The sequence below is a fragment of the Crocuta crocuta genome, unplaced genomic scaffold (assembly GCF_008692635.1).
Source record: "Crocuta crocuta isolate KB4526 unplaced genomic scaffold, BGI_CrCroc_1.0 scaffold174, whole genome shotgun sequence".
In the NCBI taxonomy this organism is placed as follows: domain Eukaryota; kingdom Metazoa; phylum Chordata; class Mammalia; order Carnivora; family Hyaenidae; genus Crocuta; species Crocuta crocuta.
Window position 1 is genome coordinate 1,369,759 of NW_027530330.1, and position 22,505 is coordinate 1,392,263.

The following is a 22,505-nucleotide window of genomic DNA, read 5'->3' on the forward strand; positions in this document are numbered from 1 at the left end:
TGGAGGGCAGGAGTAAAATAAAAGGCGGATTATCTCTATCCCCTCACTGTGTTTCCTACGGGGTCTCGAGCAGTGAGTGCTTCTCCTCTGCCTCTACTCCAGCTGCGCTCCCCCTGCATGTACTGGGAAATCCCATCATGGCTCTATATCCATGATGGCTCCAATTTTTTTACTCTTGACATGCCACCTTTTATGGTTCTTCCAGCCCAAAGAGTAGTAGATATTTTCTTCTGTGGCTCACCTCAGGTCAAAAACCTTGATTCTTCTTTCTCTTATACCAGAAATTCAAGCCATCAACAAAACTACCTGGCTCTACTTAAAAAACAGAAAAACAAAAAGCAAAAACAAAAACAAACCCAGAGTGTTATTAGGTCTCATTCTCTCCACTACTACAAACCTGTTTCAAGACACCATCATCTCTCATTTTAATCACCGCAATTTTAGTCTCCTAACTGAATCCTCTTTCCACCTGGAAATAATAATATTTCCAGAATATTATCATGTCACACTTCTGTAAAAAAATCATCCATCCATTTCCCAATTCACTCAAAGATGGCCTACAATGCCCTTTATGATCTGCTGCCTGTACCCTACTCCCACCTCACTCATTGTGTATTTGCTGCTCTGACCACCTCGAAATGCAGATCACTGTTGTTACAGTCTTTGCATTTCCTCTTTCTTATGTTTGGAAACTTCTTCTCCCATATATTTTCATGATGTGCTCCCTCTCTTCCATCAGGTCTCTACTGGTATAGTTCAACCTAACCTCCGTATTAAGTCACAATGTCCCATTCCCTGACCTCCCCTATGTCCCTTGACTCTATTTTATTTTTCTACATAGTATTCATCAGAATTGGATATGTGATGTATTTACATGCTTATTTATTATCAGCCTCTCCCCTCTATGATGTTAACTCTTGAGGAACTTGTTCTTTTTGTTCACTGCTACATTTTTAGCACCTATAAAGGTAACTGACACAAAATAAGCACTCAATAGGAGTGCCTGGGTGGCTCAGTGGGTTAAGCATCCAACTTCAGCTCAGGTCATGACCTCATGGTTCATGAGTTCAAGCCCTGCATTGGGCTCTGTGCTGACAGCTCAGAGCCTGGAGCCTGTTTCAGATTCTGTGTCTCTCTGTCTCTCTGCCCTTCCCCCTCTCATGCTCTGTCTCTCCCTATCTCAAAAATAAATAAAACATTAAAAAAACATTTTTTAAAAAATTAAAATGAAATTAATCCAATTGAAATAAAAAAATAAGCACTCAATAGCCATTTTTGAACAAATGAATGAATGGCGTGAACATACCATATCATCACATTTAAGATACATGGTTTCTAGGTTCTGTGAAAATAATGTGATCAATATAGCGAAACCACTTGTTGATGGAATCTTGGGTCAGATTTTGGAGTTGCAATAATACCTTTTTCAAGTCCTTTAAAAGGAATCAGAAAAATAAAAAAACAAAAAACATTTTTCAGATAAATAATTGCATACCAGGTGTTAGAGTATGTTGATGTGCTCCAGTAAGGAGATCACATTTGAAACAGCAGCTGTAATTAAAATAACAACCTGTCATTTTCTAGAACTCATCTGTCTTCAGCACCAGACATATTGGAAAGATAAATGAGGATGGGGTAGGAATCAGCTGCCCACATCTTTGAAGTATTTGATTGTGGCACCATTCACTGCTCTTCTTCAGTGAGGCAATATTGCTTTGGTCAAAACACTGTGCATCAGCTGACTCTCCATAGGCCCCTAATCTGACTGGTAGTGTACAATAGCACTATGAATCCCCAGAAATTAGTGCTCACTCACAGAAATTGTCAACTAATGATAAAAAATGGCACAGTGGTGATGACAAGTAAAAACAGAGTAATTCAGAGAACCCTAGAATGAAAATTCACAATGTGTGTTTGTTTTTCCTCAAAGGAACTATAAACTCTCTTCATTAGGATATACTGGATTGTTGGATTGATTCAGCTAATAATCAGGTAAAGGGCTGTACATTTTCTAATAATGTAATTCATCAGGCCTCAGTTCAAATCCAGCTGGATCTTAGTGGACTGCCAACTACTTTTAACACCCACCCCCTACACACACCTAATGTGGGAAGCCATGCTGACACTACACTAACTCTGTTGCCCACTTTATCTGTGACAGTAAAGGGCTGCCCCCTCACCTCTATGATCCTAGGATCCAATCATCCCTACTTTAATCAAGGAAATAGTTTCACCTCCAGCATCTCACAGTGTGCCCAACCTACAGAGAATAACTTCTAAAGTCCCTTTCTAAGGTAAGGACATTTCTCTCACAAATTTATTTTTCAGGGTCTTGGCAGAGAAAAAATATCCTGAGCACCACTGAGTTACATTAAATAAATTCACTCTATCACGTCAGTATCCTGACATCTTCAAACTTCTCCATTATTACCAAGGAGTTCCTGGCATCTCTCTTTCATTAAATATGGGCCATCATTAAGTACAGGTTTCAGAGGCACCTGTGTGGCTCAGTCAGTTAAGCCTCCAACTATTGATTTTGGCTCAGGTCATGATCTCCCGGTTCGTGAGTTCAAGCCTGTGTCAGGCTCTGTGCTGACAGCTCAGTGCCTGGAGCCTGCTTCAGATTCTGTGTCTTCCTCTTTCTCCCCTCTCAAGTCTGTCTAACTCTCAAAAATAAACAAACATTAACAAAAAAGCTTTTTAAGTATAGGTTTCACTTAGTTGGCCAAGCAAGCAATTAAAACTATTTTCAAAATGCAAAGGAGGAAAGTTGTCTTAGTAAGGAATCTCCCACAGGTTAAGGACATAATGCAACTTCGGAACAACATTTTTAGAAAGGGGAGAAGAGGCTTGTACTAGTTGGCATGAAACGTGTAATGCAGTTGACAGTTTAAGCTTTACCAAATGCTTCAAATCCTCTTAGATATTGTCATTAATAATACCCAGTTTCCAGACTTTCATAGAAGAGATATCATGGACCAGAAATTCAACTGATATACTAATTTTATAACTTCTTAGTTCTTGACTAACTCAACTCTATGGCTACAAAAAATCAGTGAATCTTGGTAAGATCATATAACATCCATTTCTTGAGCTGAGAATCCAGGGACTTAAACCTGTTGTTCTCCTCTGATCTGTCCAGTACTAAGAAGTCACCTCCCCTTATAATCCTTGACTTCCTCATACCTTTCCTTTTCATCTAAGGCAGCACACATTGGATTCTCCAAACTTGTGCCTTCAAATGCTATTTTATTATAACTGACCACAGGTTAAAATTTAAGTAACTGTTTCACTACTGCATGCAATGAATTTCCATATTCCTTTCCCAGTATCTTAAAATGTTTACTACCCACAGTCCCTACTATATCAGATTCTAGTTTTTCCCAACCCGGTAAAAATTTCTGTATTCTTGGTTGTAAACAACAGAAACCTACTCTGGTTTACTTAAGCAGGAAGAGATTTTCTGCAAGGGTACTGTGTGTATGTGTACACACACACACACACACACACACACACATAGATATATATTGCTGTATACCAGATTATCCAAACTTTAGCATTTGAAAACAAGCAATTATCTCAGTTTCTATGGGTCAGGACATTAGGCATGGCTTAGCTGGGTCATGCTGGATCAGGATCTCTCAAAAGCCTACCATAAGGTCTAGACTGGGGCTGTAATCATTTTAAAGCTCAACTGGAAGAGGATCTGCTTCCAAGTTCATTAATATAGGTCCTTGCTAATTCTTAGCTAGAGATATTAGTTGCTTCCCATGTAGGTCTCTCCATGGGGTTGTTCACAAAACGTCAGCTGATTTCCCTCACTGTGAGCGAGCAGAGAGCAAAAACAGGCATACTTAACACAGAAGCCATTGTCTCTTTGAAACTTAATCTCCTAAGTGGCATCCCGTTGCTTTTGCCATACTGTATTTATTAGAAGTGAGTCATTAGGTCCAGCCCACACTTATGGGGAAAGGATTATTCAGGGAACAGGACTCACTGGGGCAGGCAGAGGCCTTCCTACCACAGATGTACAGTATTTCACATAATTTACGAGAAGGCTATAGAACTTGCTCAGAAAGCCCCAGGATCCAACACAGCTAAGTCATGTCTACAGAACAGTTCCATTTTACTGTCACCACTAGACACTTGATATTGTCCTGTCACTACTACTTTCCTGGAGTTTGACTCCTGCAATGAGCAACTTGACTGGCTTTAGTGATGCCCACATCGCTGGTAAGACATTATTTCTGGGTATATCTCTGAAGGTGTCTCTAGCAGCGATTACATAGACTGAAGAAAGAAGACTGGCCTCACCAATACAGGTGAGCGCCATCCAAACCATTGAAGGGCTGAATGGAGCAAAAAGGAAGCAGAAGAGCAAAACTGCTCTTTGTATGAGCTGGGGCATTTATCTTCTCCTGCCCTCAGACATTGGCACTCCCGATCCTCAGGCCTTCAGACTCAGACTAAATTGTACCACTGCCTTTTTTGGTTCTCAGGCTTGCAAAAAGCAAACTGCAGGACTTCTTGGCATCTACAGTCATGTGAGCCAATCCCTGTGATAATTCTTTTTACCTATGTCTGTCTATATCTGCCTATCTATCTGTCTATCCATATGTATGTATATATATATAATATATATATAATAATAATATATATATATATATAATTGGTTCTGTTTTTCTGGAGCATCTTGACTAATAAAATATTATTATTGTAATTATGAAATTCAGTGATCTGAGCTTGAATAGCCATTTGCCTGAAACTGTGTAACTTACCTAAGCCCTACCAGACTCAGGAGTTGAGAGAAGAATATCAGCTCTCTTTGTCTCATTGTGAGTCATGGAAGATTCCTGCTATATAGGAAGGGCTTCAGACACAAGATAACCATAATAAACAGTCAGATAGATAAAGACTCAGCTAGATTTACAGGTAAAATGTCCCTTTCACTTGTCTTAATATATACAAAGTTTCAATTAAAACTAGAACTACCCTATGACCCAGCAATTACATTACTATGTATTTATCCAAGGGATATAGGTGTGCTGTTTCAAAGGGACACATGCACCCCAATGTTCATAGCAGCACTATTGACAACAGCCAAGGCATGGAAAGAGCCCAATGTCCATTGATGGATGAATGGATAAAGAAGATGTGGGGTGTGTGTGTGTGTGTGTGTGTGTGTGTGTGTGTATACATTGCCATTTGCCATTATGCAACTATGTGGATGGACTAGAGGGTAATGCTAAGCATTAGTTGGTCAGAGAAAGACAAATATCATATGGCTTCACTCATGAGTAATTTAAGATACAAAGCAGATAAACATAAGGGAAGGGAAGCAAAAATAATATAAAAACAAGGAAGGGGAAAAACATAAACATAATAGACTCTTAAATATAGAGAACAAACTGAGGGTTGCTGGAGGGGTTGGGGGGGATGGCTAAATGGGTAAGGGGCATTAAGGAAGACATTTGTTGGGGGTGGCTCAGTCGGTTGAGCATCTGACTTCGGCTCAGGTCATAATCTCACAGTTCATGGTTTCAAGCCCTGCAATCGGGCTCTGTGCTGAGAGCTGAGAGCCTGAAGCTTGCTTCAGATTCTGTCTCCCTCTCTCTCTAACCCCCTCCCCCACTCATGTTCTGTCTCTCTCTCAAAAATAAACATTTTTTAAAAAAAGGAAGACACTTGTTGGGATGAGCACTGGGTGTTATACTTAAGGGATGAATCACTGGAACATACTTCTGAAACCATTATTGCACTGTATGCTAACTAACTTGGATGTAAATGTATATATACATATACACAAAGTTTCCTGAATGGTTGCCTTCTTGCATATGAGAGCAAGCAATGATTATTATGCTTATTAAAATTTCAAAACATTTATGTTTTCATTTACATCCCTCTACTTTCACTGGAGCTCATTTCATTTTTAAGCTTCTAAAACATTTAAAATGTACACAGAATGGCTTTATCAGCCTTGATAGAAGACTCAAACAGAGTCAGACACATGGCCAAAGCAGTGTGACTGTAAGACCATAATTTAAGTAGGAATTTCTCCTCCTCCTCCTCCATAATTGTGTTGAACACATGCCTACAGGTGGACCAACTTACAAATTTTACCACTTATTTAAAGCTGAGATCCCTATATACATATCTGTATCTTTAAGAAAGTTGTTGTTGGTTCATTTATACCCAGATAAGCGTGACGTCTCACCTCATTTCCTTTGCCAAGGAAGAAATTAAGAGGCCATAAGAATGCTGAGAAATTAAGAAAAGTGACATGGTGAAGAAGGCACAATGGAGGACATAACACGTTTGCCCCACTTCATTTTTGTGTCCAGTCCTAAAGCATACCAGGCGCAAGGAATAAAAAGAGACAATGAATTTATAAGATTTCGTTTGTATCATCAAAAAGTGATATATCAGCTCTTTATCTTAGATAACAAAAAAAGGCTTATCTGTCTGTAAACTGGGTGGAGCTAAATAAATGACTTTGAAATAATTTGTTTAACAATATCCAACAAATATTTATAGGACCTGTATTGTGTAGTGGTACCTGTCTAGGTGCTGAGAATAAAACTATTAACAAGACAAACTTAATTCTTGATATTTTGAAACTTTATAAAAAAGATGATAGATGACAGATGTGCTAAAAGGAAATAAGGTGCTATGATGAAGAATAACAGATAGGAGAGGTAGCGAATTTACTCTAAGTATCCAAACAACTCCCTATACACAGGTCACATTTAAGACCGATTTCTTCTAATTTTTTGTATTTTTATTGATATGGGATAGAGGAGCTGAAATGACTTTGGGGGTCACAGAAAGGTACTGAGTTGAAAATTAAGCTAAGAAAGTACAAGGCAGTGATTAAGGTTAAAAGCATCACACTTTCTCTAAGTGTTTGCTTCCTACCACTCATTTCATGGTGAAATTCTCATTACCTATGTTTAATATACATGGATCACACCAAACTTTAGGAAATTCACATATAATTCTTCTGTGTACCTTATTAAGCAATATTAAAATCATTAATAGTAACAAGAATTTGTACTTTGCTTTCTTCCAAGGATTCCCAAATCTATAATTAGAAGAGAATTATTCAGTTTTGTGCTGACGTAATTTATTAAAGCAGTTTAATCATTGCAATAAGGAAACTAATGAAAACTATATTCTTTTGGGGAAAGAATTTTTAAAGATAGTACTTGCTTTGCTCTTGAGTTTCCTTTGTTGAGACAGGAAAAAAAAGACAAATTTTGTGAGATCTGATTTTAAACCTCATGTACTTCAAAAACTGTAATTTTGAAATTAGCCCCCCCAAAAATAATGACTGTGTTAACCTTTTGACTAACAAATTCCTTGTAGGCTCCTTGAAGTTAGCAAATTGTCTTCCACAACGCCTTGCAAGTAGTCGGCACTCAATAAACGTTTATTCGAGGGATCAAATAGATTGCATTTATACGAAACACCCTTTGATTCCTTTTAATCAGTCTCACACAAAAGAAGAAACAATTCTGGTGTGTGAAAAAGGCAAAGGAGTGCATTTTCTGAATGCTAATGCATACAATAGAGGGAAAGTCACATTTGTTATAACCCTGCCATAAAGTGAAGCTGTAATCTCACCATGCATCTGTTCCGTCTGCCATCAATTAGTTTGATGAAAACAGACTAACAGTGCAGGAGTGATTAGCAGGAAAGATTAAATTCACTTTAGTTTTAATTACAAATCGTTGTCCTTAAAGTTTTATTGGCTTGAAAGAACCCCTACTGTTCCCTGTTTTCCCCTCCACAGTTAATGTGCATTTTATTATTTCGCTTTGAGATTATTAATGCATTTTATTTGGTACTTATTTCTAATTACAGACTTTATCTACAAATGCTACTGATATGCCCATATGCCAGAATAAGCATAACTAAGACTATTCAAAGCTCACTAATTAAAGTACAAATGATCTTTAGTAGCAAATGTGGCATCTGTTATACCTCGACAGCTCTGAGGTTTACATGTTTGTCTCTCAACTTGTTTCATTCATTGACTGATTCATTTATCCATTCTTCAAACATTAATTTGGCTCCTATTATGTCCCAGGCACTGATATAGGTGCTTAGGATACATAAGTGAACAAAAAAAACTCAAAACTCCATAACCTCATGAAACCTATATTACAGTGGCTGGAAATAAACCAATTGTTGTGGGGTGAACTGGGTCCCCCAAAATCTGTATGTTGAAATTCTAATCTCCAGTACCTCAGAATGTAACCATATTCAGAGATGAGTTCTTTCAAAAGGTAATTAAGTTAAAATGAAGCCTGTAGAGTGAGTCCTATTCCAATAAGACAGATGTCCTTATAAAAAAGAGATTTAGACATAGACATGCACATCCAGAGAAAAGACTATGTGATGACAGAAGAGAAGACAGCCATCTACAAACAAGCAGGGAGGAATCAACTCTGACAACATCTGATCTCAGATGAGAAAATAAATACCTTTTGTTTAAGTCACCCAGTCTGTGGTATTTTGTTACAGTGGCCCTAGCAAACTACTTTGCCAATAAACAAGTAAAAAACATAAAGAAGTATATTATATATTTTAGAAAGTTTATGTGCTATAAAAATAGATCAATAAAAGGGAACTGTGAAGTAGGGAGACATTCATTCATTTTCATCTCTGAGAAAATCATTATAAAGTGTGATTTATAATCACAAATGCTATAAAACTAAGACCACAACTAGAGGGGATCTTGATGAGGGGAAAGGAATGTTTCTATAAGACTCAACCAATTATTTTTTTCTATCATTCTTCCCTGGTAATAACCATTTAGCAAAATATGACCATTTATGAGTATGTTTTACAGCATTAAAAGTTTCTAATGTGTTTAATGCATCAAGGTTAAACTAGCCAAGTAGCCAGTACCAAACCAGGCTGTCTGATATTTTAACATATTATTTGATAACATTTTTAAAAAGACACATAAATGTCTACTTTTAAATCTTATATTGTTTGTTGTGCCTTAAGTCTAAAACGCAGTTACTTCTGAACTTGATATAGCAGAAATTATCAACAAAACAGCTACTTTAAAACTCAGAAAAGTTTTTTTTTTTCCTGTAATTACCTCTAAGACTAGAAGCAGAAATTGTCTTGTTAGGGTAGAGTCTTTTTGGATCTGGGAAATATTACTTTCCTGTGCAGATTTAGTTAAGCAAGTATAAGTCACAAGATATATTCACCGTTCTTGAGGTTAGACCAGACATTAGTTAAGTGATGCAAATACATGTAGTTCAGCCTTGTGAAGCATTCTACTTAATAATGTAAAATTCTCAAGGTCGGTGAGTGTTGGGCAGTGCAGAAGATATGCTCTAAAGAAAGTATACAACTCCATTATCCTCTACAGGGTAGCCAAAAAGAATCATGATGTTACAGCCCTGCGTGGACTTTTCCAGGAGCATGATTTTCAATAAACTACACCTTCCAAACATTGGCAAAATGCTTCATGATATCATCAAAGAATGAGGTAAGGAGTGAGTCAGTGGTTTTGGCCACTAGTCACTCCNAACTCTAGAAAATAGCCATCCATAGACGCCATTTTCAGAATTGCCTCTTTTCACTTCGGCATGGAAGCAAAGGAGCAGTAGCACCCCACCCCCCCAGCCCCGCCCCAGAACAGCTTTGAATTTTTTCACAAATCAAACAGAAATTTCATTATACTCAATTTTTACGTTTTCTTATTTGTATCATTCTGAATAAACCAGTCAAGACACTTTATTTCTCTGAACTTCGAAATCTTCTAGAATTCATCAGGACGTGAGGTGTGCCTGGCCTTACTTTGTCTCTTTATGATGCCTACGGTTCTACCAGAGTATAAAATTCAGAATGAAAGGTAGAAAAGGATGCCGGTTGTGGCCAGACAAATGAGGCCATGACTCTACTAGCATGGTGAAAAGCCTTTCCAGCATATATTCTAAGCATTTAGGTTTTGAATCTCTCCATTGGCAACTAAGTTAATTGGAAAAAAAATAAGATAAGGAGATAATTTTTGGTGGAAATGAGGCAAAAAAACATTCTTATCAGACTCCTGGACAACAATTTCAGCATAATGAATAAATACATAGGATTGTAGCGCCAACAGTTATTCTCACAGAGGGGAGAAAAAAACTGTGTCCTGCCTTCTCTTTTACCAGAGCTAATCACTAGTTTTTCATGCTTTGTAAAGCAGATATTCTGTCCCTTTTCAACTCCTTTCCAAGGCATGTTTATATTACACAGCAATTCTTTCCAGGAAAGCCATTTGTATACTGTTTTATTGATCCTCACAGCCTCTGTGAGAAAGAGAAATGGAATGTGAAAATATTTACATTTTGTGGATCAAAAATATTAAGGTCATATAAGGGGCAGAGTTAACTCCTGCTTCAAACCCTAGAATATAATTACCTCTACCAACATAATTAGTTGAGAGGAGACAACATGCTAGAGTAGTTCTGTCAAAAATGATCCAAGGGACAAGGTCAGAAGTGTCAGATATTGTACCTGCTTGGGACAGCTGTCTCTTTATGGACAAGAGTGGAACCAAATGCATAGCCAAGAACTCCACACTCTTCGATACTTGGTTCTTCTTCATTCCTGATTGGATCCGGGGCTCCAAACCCTAGCATCCTTTTTGTCGCCCAAACTCAGCACTGTGCCGGACCTACGCTTTTCCCACCCCTGCCTCCTACCAGCTCTGCAGGGTGGCCTCCATCTTCCATGACTACCAGCTGGAGCTGGCTCCCGTAAATAATATCCCTCTCAATCTGGCACATATCACAACTGGCCACCCAGTTGTTCACAGCAGTTTGGCCTCCACACCACCTCCCCCTGAGAGCAGCTCCAGCTGGAGAATCTCTTTGTAGTGAGCCAGCCTCCACCCCCTTATCCTCAGCTGGTCCCAGCCAGCTGCTGCAGTGAAGCAATCAGGCTCACCTATATCCAGACATAGGCCAAACCCCAAAATACTAGTGAAGTGGGTAAGTTATCTCTCCTTTAAGTGTTCTTAGCTATCCTGGGCTAAGCTGTCCCATTCTTGCTCTAATCAGCTATCAGATAACTGCTATTAAATTTTCATTTCGGCATCGAGGCAATACCTATTGTGCCTTCTTCCCTCTTTCTCCAATCCTGCCTTCCCAGGCTTATGTCTATGGAAGAGGCACCAGACTTGGAATAAAAAGATTGGGTTCAAAGGGAAGATGAGTTATTAACCTCTAAGAGTCTCTGTTGTTGGCAACACTAAACAAGATAGTGCTGATCAGAGAGCTTAGAACAATACACAACACCTAAGAGTTAGTTTCTCAGTACAAATTAACTGAACGTTGAATGGGATTTAGAAAAGCACCAAGGTGGTTCAGTTAGTTAAGCATCTGACTCCTGGTTTCAGCTCAGGTCATGATCTCACAGTTTGTGAGTTTGAGCCCACGTTGGAGTCTGTGCTAGGCATGGAGCCTGCTTGGGATTCTCTCTCTCTCTCTCTCTCTCTCTCTCTCTCTCTCTCTGCCCCTCTTCTGCTTGTTCATGTGCATGCACACATATGCACTCTCTCTCTCTCTCTCTCTCTCTCAAAACAAACAAAAAAAGAATAAAAAATTTTCTAAACAAAAAAAATAAAGCAGTAAGTGTAAAAACAAGAATAAATGATAGGAGGCATGAGGAGGAGTTGTTCATAAAAGAGCCAACTATTCTGGCTATTCAAAATTAAGTAGAAACTTGTGGCTTGGAAGTGGAAAAGTTAGACTCCCTGACACCATTTCTCCTTAAAACCTTCTATTTGATTAACTTCAAAGTGTCCAAATAAAGTATTCTTCAAGCCCCCCCAAAATCCTCCCCACCCGAATAAGATATCCACATCAAATTCCTGAAGCCTGCAAATGTTATCTATTTGTATAAAAAGTCTCTTTTGCAGATGTAATTAAGAATCAAGACAAAATAATCCTGGATCATCCAGGTTTGCCTTAAATCCAGTGACAGCCCATACCATAATTTCAGACTTCTGGCTTCCATCACTGTGAGAGACGAAAAGCCTGTTATTTTACACCATCAAATCTGTGGGTGTTACAGCAGCCCCATGAAAATAATACAAATGACCTTGACAGAAATTATTTTGTATTAGTCAATTCAGGTTACTATAACACAAGGCCATGGGCAGTCGCTTAGGTAATAGACATGCCAAATTTAAGATCAAGGTACCCATATATTTGGGTCTTGGTGATGTGCCTCTCCTGTCCTGTAGACAGTTGCCTTCTCACTGTGTCTTCACATGGCAGAAGGCAGGGGAGGAAGAGAGAGAGAGAAAGAAGAAACAACTCTCTAGCATCTCTTCTTACAAGAGCAGGAATCCCGTCATGAGGGTGCCACACTTATGACTTCATCTAATCTTAACATTCTTCCAAAAGTCCTATCTCCAAGTATTATCATATTGGTGGTTAGGGCTTCAGTATATGAATTGGGAGATGGAAGCAGGAGACATAAACATTCAGCAAATAACACTCTTTCAGTGATGCTTCAGGAACAGAGACTCCTCTCAGGGAGCTGACTGAATTCTCTTTCCTCAATATCATACTCTTCTACCATTTACCACTCACAAAGGGGTGGCTCCCACAAAAGGAAAGAAGAGACTTATCATGTAACTTCCAAACATGTCTATTACTTTACTTATTAATTCTGTCACTCTGAAATCCATCCACTCATTCCACTAAGCTATATGTAAGATATACTAAGCAACTTTTAGTTGACATCTCAGAGGTCAAAGTGAAGGAATATATAGTTGTTTTATTAATATATAATCCAGAATCTGGGGTCCTAGAAAGCTACTTAGAGTGGCCTGATATACTTTACACAAGTGGGGCAAGGAGAATAAGCCTTATGTTACCTCCTCTTAGTCTGAAAGGAAACTGGCCGCTGGATAGGTGGACTAAAGTTGGAATCAGAAAACATGCAATCAGAAGGGTGAGTACAGTAAAGTTCAATTTGTGATGCATATTCCTGGGGTACTAAAACCAAAATAAAAATCCTGTGATTGTCACTTAGCTTCCACATACTCCTCTGATTTTTCCTTTACCTCTCTGGCTGCTGCTTCTTAGTCTCATTTGCTGGACTTTCCACCCCTGGCTGACCTCTAAATATCAGGGTGTCCCTGGGTTCAGTCCTCTTACCTCCTCTAACTATGTTCAGACCTAACCAATGTCATTTAAGGCGATGGAGTTTAATGCCCCTGTATGCTACAAACTCCAAATATATATCTCTAGCCCACCTCTTGACATTCACTTGAGGTCTATGGTGCAGAAGTCTATATTTCAAAACTAACAAATTCAAAACAGTGTTCTACACCTCCTACCCCACAACCCACTTCTTCAGCCTTCCTTATTTCATTAAAATGCACTTCCATCCACCCAAATCCTCAGCCAAAAACATCTAGGAGTCAACTCCATCCTCCCATCCATGTCTCGCAGCCAATTCATCAATAAGCTTTATTAGTTCTATCGTTGAAGTATTTTCCAAATCTGACCACATTCTATTATGTCCAGTGCTGCCATCCTAGTTCACATTGTCATCATTTCTTACCTGGATTATTTCAATAATATGCCAACTCATCTGTTCATTGCTTTTACTCTTGGCCTCCTACAGTCTATTTTTCATACAGCAGGCAGGATGAGATTTCAAAACAAATGTTGTACCAAATTTATGTTCAAAACCTTATAATGTTTTCTTCTTACAATTACAATAAAATTCAATATCTTTATAGTATCCTACAACATGATATATAGTCTAAGCTCTAGTACCTCTGACCACATCACCAACCTCTCTGCTTAAAACACTCTTATTCAGACATTTGTATTACTCATTTCAGTCAAGTCTGTGACCAAATGTCACCTAATTAAAGAGGGCTCTCGTGATCACTACGTAAGACAGGTTCCCTTCATCATTCACTAACCCCTTATCTCATTTCATTGTTTTGTGTGTTGAACCATGTTATAATATATTTATTCACTGGTTGTTTATGATCTGTTTCCCTCACTAGAATGTAAACTCCATGAGCTCAACAGTGCTGTCTGTCTTATTCACTGCTATGTTTCCAACACTTAAAATAATGTGAGGCACTCAACAAATATTGTTGATTGAATGATGTATAGGTCTACTCCAGTTGCCATGACAAAATACATAGACTGAGTGGCTTCAACAAATTTATTTTTTCACTGTTCTGGAGGCTAGAAGTCCAAGTTCAAGAGTCTAGCTGATTTGGTATCTAGTGAAAGCTCTCTTTCTGGCTTATAGATGGCCACCTTCTCCTTATGTCCTCACATTGCTTTCTTTTGGTATGCACATAGGGAGAGAGAAAGAAAAAGATCATTTTCTGGTGTCTTTTCTTATAAAGATACTAATCCTATCAGACCAGAACACAACTCATGACCTCATTTAACCTTAATTACTTCTTTAAAGGCCTCATCTCCAAAAACAGTCACACAGGGGGATTAGGGCTTCAACATATGAATTTTGGAGATACAAACATTCTGTCTATAACAAAGGAAGTAAAAACAGGCAAACAATGTGAAGAAGAAACCAATGTTCTATACTAAGATAAAATGAAGAGTTTAAAAATAAAATGTAAATTCAGTATATCTCTTAAAATGAGAAAGGAAAAAAAAAAGGTCTTGGCATCAATCTGTGGCCCCATATGAGAAGACATATGGAGCAGAGGCACAGCTACCCTATATATGTAACATGAATGAAGAATAAACTGTTGTTTATAAGCTGGTAGGATTCACGCATGATTTTTCTACTATAGCAACCTATTAATATATCAATGAAACTATAAGAAACAAAGACAAAAATTGAAGCCAGATTTTTTATTTTTGTGATATTAATTTGGCATTTCCTATATATCTGTTTTTCTAGCATACAATATTACTTTCAGTTAACTTCCATGGGTACCTGCGTTTCTGTTTGATTCAAGCATAGGCTAAGAATACATAGGTCATAATAATAGTAAGCAGCATTTTTGACTGCCTACAATGTGACAAGCATGGTTCTAAGAACTTGTGCAAAGATCATATCATTTCTTCCTTATAACAGCTCTACAATAAATCACTTTTACCTATATTGTCTACATAAGGAAATCGACAGTTAAAATAGTTCATTAGTTTCCTAGGTGACACAACTAACAGGTGCTAGAATTAAGACTGGACAGACAGGTTATAAACAGGTCATGAAGGAAACTGAAAGACTGCAGTAGATTAGCCAACCAAGGTATCTGACACATACACTGACCGAAGAATTTTGAGTATTTGTGACAGCTACAATCCTCTTTACACCAACCACAAGTGTTTCCTACACTTGGGTCTCCTTGCTATATTCCACATGACTCTGCTCCCTGACCATTGGTAACTAGATTGAACATGAGTTCCTGACACCAACACAGCCACCTTGACCAAACTTTTTTGAACCAGGGTCTGTGTCTGATTTGAGGGTGGCAATTTAAACAATGACTAAGAGTCTACGTAAGGTGATCTGGCTTGAGAGCTCTGTTCAATAGGATTAACCTGAGCTGGATGTTAACTCACTGAGCTCTTCACATCTTCTCTCTTGGAGAATTGGAATATGAGATGGTTTAAGGGAAACACAGGCAGAATGATGAAGAGAAATATCATGAAAGATTGAAGACTTAGGAGGTTGTTGGTCAAATTCCCATTTGTGAAACATAAGGCCTTTTAATATCCACCAGTTGCATTTTTGAAATTCCACCAGTTGTTATTTTTTTCTTTTCTCCTCACATGAGGAACATATAAGATTATCAAACATTACCCAATTTCATTAAGGAAGGCTTCCAGAAATTATACAGACATTTTAACATATAAAACTCATATTCAGGAGCACCTTGGTGGCTCAGTTGGTTAAGTGTCCAACTTTAGCTCAGGTCATGATCTCACAGTTTGTGAGTCTGAGCCCCACATTGGGCTCTGTGCTGACAGCTCAGAGCTTGGAGCCTGCTTCAGATTCTGTGCCTCCCTCTCTCTCTCTGTCTCTCAAAAAATGAACAAACAGTAAAAAAATTCACATTCACATAATACTTTTAAAGTTCACAAACCATGCCTCCTCCCCGGTTTAATATTGCTGTCAGAAAATAGAAAAAGCTATCCATTCAAGTAGATCTCAATAATATGATATCATTATTCCTGAATGTCCATGGCAATAGATAAATGTATCTTTCTTCTTTGAGGTAATAACCAACCAGCTTATGTCCACAGAGCCTGAATATATGTTTTGGGCAAATCCTTTTGCCATCCCGAAAAGGCAGTTAAGTGGAGATTCAGTTCTAGTAAGTTGTCTTAAAGTTTTACCATAAAGAAGAAGATTGGTATCCATAATACTTACATATCACTTAGCATTGCTTAGGTGATACTGAATGGAGAAAACAGAAGAATCGTCCTTCCACCTCTCTCCATAACTTAGTACCTTAAAAATTCCATCAAAGTAGGCAGAAATCATCCCTAATTTTGGCAAGGACTCAAATTGAAAGTATGAAGAGCACTGAGATAGTAGGAAGGACAGTTAACACAGTGGATAGCCAACCAAACTGGCATGCTGTAAGTAGAGAAATTCTTAGGGAATGACCATACCAGAACTGCTTTTGAATGACCAGCACAGACAGCGAGAGCTAAAGTATTACCCTAGATAATTATCTTAGTTTGGGTTTCTCCAGAGCAGACAGTAAAACAAGGATTTGAGTCAAAGCAGATTATGTGAGAGGTGATCCCAAGAAACATGGTAGAAGGAATGAGAAGGGAAAGATGGAAGCCAATACAGGGTACATTATTGATCAAATTAACCTCTGTAGGCAAATCAGTGGAAAAATCAAGTAATTAACATAAAGAATTTCAAAATTAATTAAATTCCCTCAGTGGTCTCTGGGGCACAGTCCCTGACTTCCGGAGATAGTTCCTAGAACTATTAACACGTTTTTAGACTGAAATTATATCCTGAATGTCTTATGCAACACACTATGTTTCATTCATTCATTCATTCATTCATTCATTTATTAAACAACAATTCCACATTTTTAGACATAAAGATTGAACAGTTACTCAGGTGGACAATTTTCATTTGCAAATGGTAACCCCATTCACTGAGTATTCTTTTCTATCTTTTCTGGATATTTTTCCATAGTATCTGACCTTTAGGAGAAAAAAATAAATTTAATATATTATGTGACAAGAGGCAGTACACAGACCTAAAACTTAAGAGGCCTCAGAGGTTTTTTTCAATACTTCTTCCTAATAACTATCAAACTTGGACCAAGCAGTTAAGCTTCTTAGGTCTCAGTTTTCTCAAACATACAATTACCTACTCAATTAGAGGATGTCAATTGAGTTATTCTATAATCCTGCATACATTAATAAAGGTGATATGGAGTGCTTTAAGATTACCTGAAGAGGTGTTCTTCAAAATTTTTCAGTAGACAAGGGATAGACTCACAGGAATGCATTAGAAAATAAATCTAGAGTATCATTTAGACAGTGGGAAAGTGGGGGGCTATTTCAGTAACCTAAGGTGAAAGCAGGGCTTGACATGGAAACTGCCAGTTGAAATTAAAAGATAGAGGGGAATGATGTATTTATTAAAAGAAAAAAGGTTTGTGATGACAAATGCGAGCAAAGGAGCAAAAGTCATGGTGTCATTTCGCTTTGGTGTCTGGGAAGATGATAACGCTACTGGCTGAATGCCCAAACACTCACACCATCAGTGTCCAAATGCCCAGCCTCCAGTCCTTCTTGGTTCTGTCAGTATCCTGTAAGTTTTCATCACATCAAAACAGGAGATGCAACATGGATAAACTTCAAATAGGGAGTTAAATGTGCTTGTCAGATTAAAAGACATCACTTATCTTGATCTTAAATAGAATGTTAACAATACACATAGAATGACATCCAACACATAGTAGGCACTCAAAAGTGGTTGAGTAAACTAAGCCCATCTGCAGCCTCTGGTGCAAAACAAACAGGAATGACCAGAGAAGTGCTGCAGAACAGTATTGCGGAAGAGAAGACTCTAGTATATTGCATCTACGAAATCTGCAAAATCTCCCTTGGCAAGCCTGCTTTACCAAAGTGTCTTTTGCTATCATCAGCAGTTTAAGAGAAAGAAAAATAGCATCTTCCCATTACCTGAACTTTATAACTTTCTGAAACATTCTAAGAGAGTAGATGATTTATTCATAGCTAAACTGTAGAGCTAAGGACAAAACTTCAGCTTGAGAGAATGAAAACAGCAGAATCCTTTAAAAACAAAAACATTGTCTTTGAGCAAGAAATGTAGCAAACTTTTAACTATTTGAGACAAATTTTCCTCTATTAGTGGGAGAGGGAAATTTTCAGTAAGAAAAAATAATAGCCATGCTAAGTTATATTTTTGTATTCTTCACCCTAAATGCCAATGGAAAAAAAATATCACTTTTATCAACTGAATCTTCCAAACATAAGCTTCAGATTTTGTCTTAAAATACCCATTGATCTTCTCTTTTCTTGCCTTGCTGTCCCTGAGACTGTAGCACTGATTAAAATCATTTACTCGCACTTATTCCTGAAACAAATAATGGAGAAAAGTAGAAATCTTATTTTATAATGTTTTTTCTCAACCAAGTTATCTACCAAAAATTCTGACATTGCCACTTCATTAATATTTAATACAATCATTGGACAAAGATATATAATATCATGTTTCTCCCTATCTACTTATCCTTAGTACCACACACTCATCACAGTAGAGAGTAAAACTGGAAATTGGTAGCACTGTATAAAACACACATAATAAATCTGAGAAACTCTCTTTAAATACTTTGGCATACTCAACATTCTACTGACTTCAAAAGACCCTCTGGTTGATACATTTGGATGAATGTTCAGAAGTCAGTATGTCTTTGAAGAACTTTAGAAAATAGTTCTGGTTCATTTATAGTGTCAAAGAGGAAGCTTACTTGCTGAAAGCTAGACTAAATCATTAATATTTTTCATTTCACCTTGCTTAAATAAACAGTGCTGCCAAAATTGATGGATCTTTCATAATGCTAGTGCTAAAATGTTTAGTGGAAAGATTTGAAAATCTCACAAATTTCAGGCGTCCCTTTGAAAGCAAGTTTGTTTTTAAATGTTTTATTTCTATCTTCCTCAATAGCTGACACTTGAATGCTTTATTTTTTTTTTGTAGCCCACAAATGATTCACATTCTCGAAAAATCTTACCTGTAAGAGACAACACAAGCAAATTACATTCGTGCAAACGTGGACTCCTGATTAAATAAAAACAATTTTTTAAAAGAAGCTATACAAGGCTGGGAGTTTGAGAGGGATAAGTGGGATTATAAGTGAGTTTGTATATGGGACACAGATGAAGAAGCAAATAACTTGCAGCAATAATTTGTCAAGAGTTCCGCCTATCAATCTTCACCAGATGAAACTTCTCCGGTTACTGGTGAGAATATTTGACCCACCAGGTGACTTCCCTGAGTTGAACCACTTTTCTTTTTAATGATTCTAACTGTATACAATCCAGGTTGGCCATATGAGAATTTGAACATGGTAGTAATTCCAAAAAAGCGTAGATCACGTCCATGTGTCTAGCTGAATTTATCTGTCCTATGTCCGTTCCTTTAGTCTAACTGATTATGACTCAAATGGTGTTCTTTTGAAAAACAAGCCAGCCAACAATTCCAATGCATTGTGAATTTCAATTAAGTTATAAGACTTTAAGAGTAAATGTGGGGTCTTTAGGCTATAGATTATTTTTCACATTCTCATTTTGTTTTATTACATAACTGAATTAAATAGCATTTTGAAATAAAACGTGATTTTCGTAATTTACCTTTTATCCTCCAACTAATTGTGTTCACTAGGCATATAGCAATAATTCCTCAACTCCTTCATTTATACTTTTAAGAAAAAAATTATATTTCATTGTTTTATTTTAAGTTTAGCATCTTTACAAACTTATGTATATGTTGAGCACAAGTTCAAAATGAAGGAGACTAGAGGAAAAAGCATCATACATCAACCCCTAAGTTTTTAGCTTTGTAGCTTAAAAATACACAAAAAAACAAACAACCATTGGGCCTAAACTATTCTACTGAATTGAATTGTATTCATGAAGAAAATCATAAATAGCATTTGAACTCAATTGTCTATGATAGAAAAAATATGAGAGGACAATCTTCAGTATAGCAAAAATAAGAAAATCAATGTACCAAATAGTGTGCTGTTATTTTTCTCTTTTACTCTTCAAAGAATTCTATGCAGTAAATAGGTCTGAGACCCAATATTGTCTTAAAGTGAATATGTCTGAAACCAAATATTGTTTTAAACTGGGTTTGTTCATTTCAAAAACATCAAAAATCAGTGTATATTTCTGGGATTGTTCATCTAATTTCATGAACTGTTTCAAAGAGCAACCAGACTGGGCTAAATTTGAACCATTTATCTGGAACTAATATGCCAACAGAGTAACAAAATAAAACATGATTTGGCCATTCCTATCATTATAAAAATTGGAACAATTTACACATAGGAAATTATAAGACCTAAATAGTAAATTTTTCCCAACTTACCATGTTATAATACCTCTATCAAAGCATCGTTCATGGGAACAATAATTCTGTACACTTTCTTCATTTTCTTCAAACAAGTGAACTTAAAACTACACAGTGCAATGAAAGATCTGTGCGTAGTTTTGATCTTTAAAATTCAAGAAAGTATCCCACTATTCTCTCACTGATCAGTTTTCAACTGTTCCAAATTCCATGTTATGATTTTGCTGGAACCAATATTGATCAAATGTGCATTTAATGACACAATTCATATGTGGAAAATACAGAAAGAAACTCTGCAGATTTAAAAACTCCAGTTAAGTTTTATGTTTGATGCCACCATATCTTTCTATAAGCTGAAAAATCTTCCAAAAAGTCTTCCTGCCAGTATAACCTACAAAGTTTATTTGCTGCATCTTAGTCTGAAGAAAACAAATAGCAGTTCAATTTAAGGAGTTCCCTGGGTTCTCTTAGGAAGTGTAGATAGAATGCCTTAGGTAACTTAGACAGTGTAAACAATCAATAAATGCCTATATTTCTTCACATCAATATTTCCAAAACATCAATCATTATGCATGCACTTATTAAAAACCTAAAGATGCAGTAACTTCAGATTTGAACCCAAAGTGCAAATAGCAGACCATCAGCTTGGCTGGGGGTCTTATATCTCAAGTACCTTGTTCTATATCTGGCTGGTAATTAAGTATACAGTAAATATAGATTAGATGCAGAAAACATTTCAGTTGAAAATATGCATATTTTCCATAATAGATGCATATATTTGAATTGTCAGTTCCTAGAAAACGGTTGTTTAAAAGGGCTATAATGAACCCTAAGTCTGGCTCTAGATTAGCACACTTCTGGGTTCTATGATGTCTGGCCATGTTTGTCTGCCTTGACTCTTTAGACAACTATATTATACTTTTCCATTTTTTTCTTGAATTAGTATTTTTTCCAATTCAACAAGTATTCTTTGAAAAATTTTATGTGCACATATTTTTATAGATTATCTCTTGAATATTTTTTCAACCCCAATTCACCAACACAAAATATGTGTGCTTAATGATGCAAATGAACCACAAATTAGAAAAAAAAAAAGCCCTTTGTCATCCGTTGATAAGCTCACAGCTGCATCTGGAATATCAAGCCAAGATTTGTTAGCTGATGGCCATTTCTAAAGTGTCAGACTGAAGGCACGAAGCTACTTAAGTGCTTCCAGGAGGCTGCCAAATTGCAAAAATATGGCAGAGTGGGCCAGGGGCAACATTAGAGTTCTGCCACCAGTTTCCTGGTAGTGAAGTGTGGAGTTCTGTAAGGAGTAGCTAAGGATGTGTATGAAACCATTTTAGGAAATGTTTCCCAATAGAAAGATAACCTTTGGTGAGATGGTCTAGGGCTAATCTTATCATTTAGCCTGAAATATCATTAGCTCTGCCTGATTCTAAGATCAGAATGGAAAAAATGTTTTGCACAAGAATAATTATTAGTTATTTAGCACTGAGTGGCTGTACTGAATCTAAATATCAGTATAGATACAAGTGAATTCCCTCCTTTGCCCCTCAGTGTCCTGAGTGGGAGAGAGGTACAGCAAGCAACAGATGTAAGTGAGAAGACCTTTGCTAGCTCCTGTCTGAGGTGGAGGCATGGCTGGCAAGAGGAGCTCCATGTTTCCAGAATGGACACAGAGACTTTCAGCTCCTAAAAGAGCCCAACCCCTCAAAGTGGGGCCAGTGACAGCGGAGGTTTTCAAGGTGCCTCAGAAAGACAAGACATACTTTACAAAAAGATGTGTCTGATCTAGAGGGATGTCTGGTCCTTTGTTCTCTCTTGAATCTCAGATTGCTTCCAGATAACTTTAACTGGAACCTTTCTGTGAGAAAAAGTTTCCTAAACAAGGCTATTTCAAACTG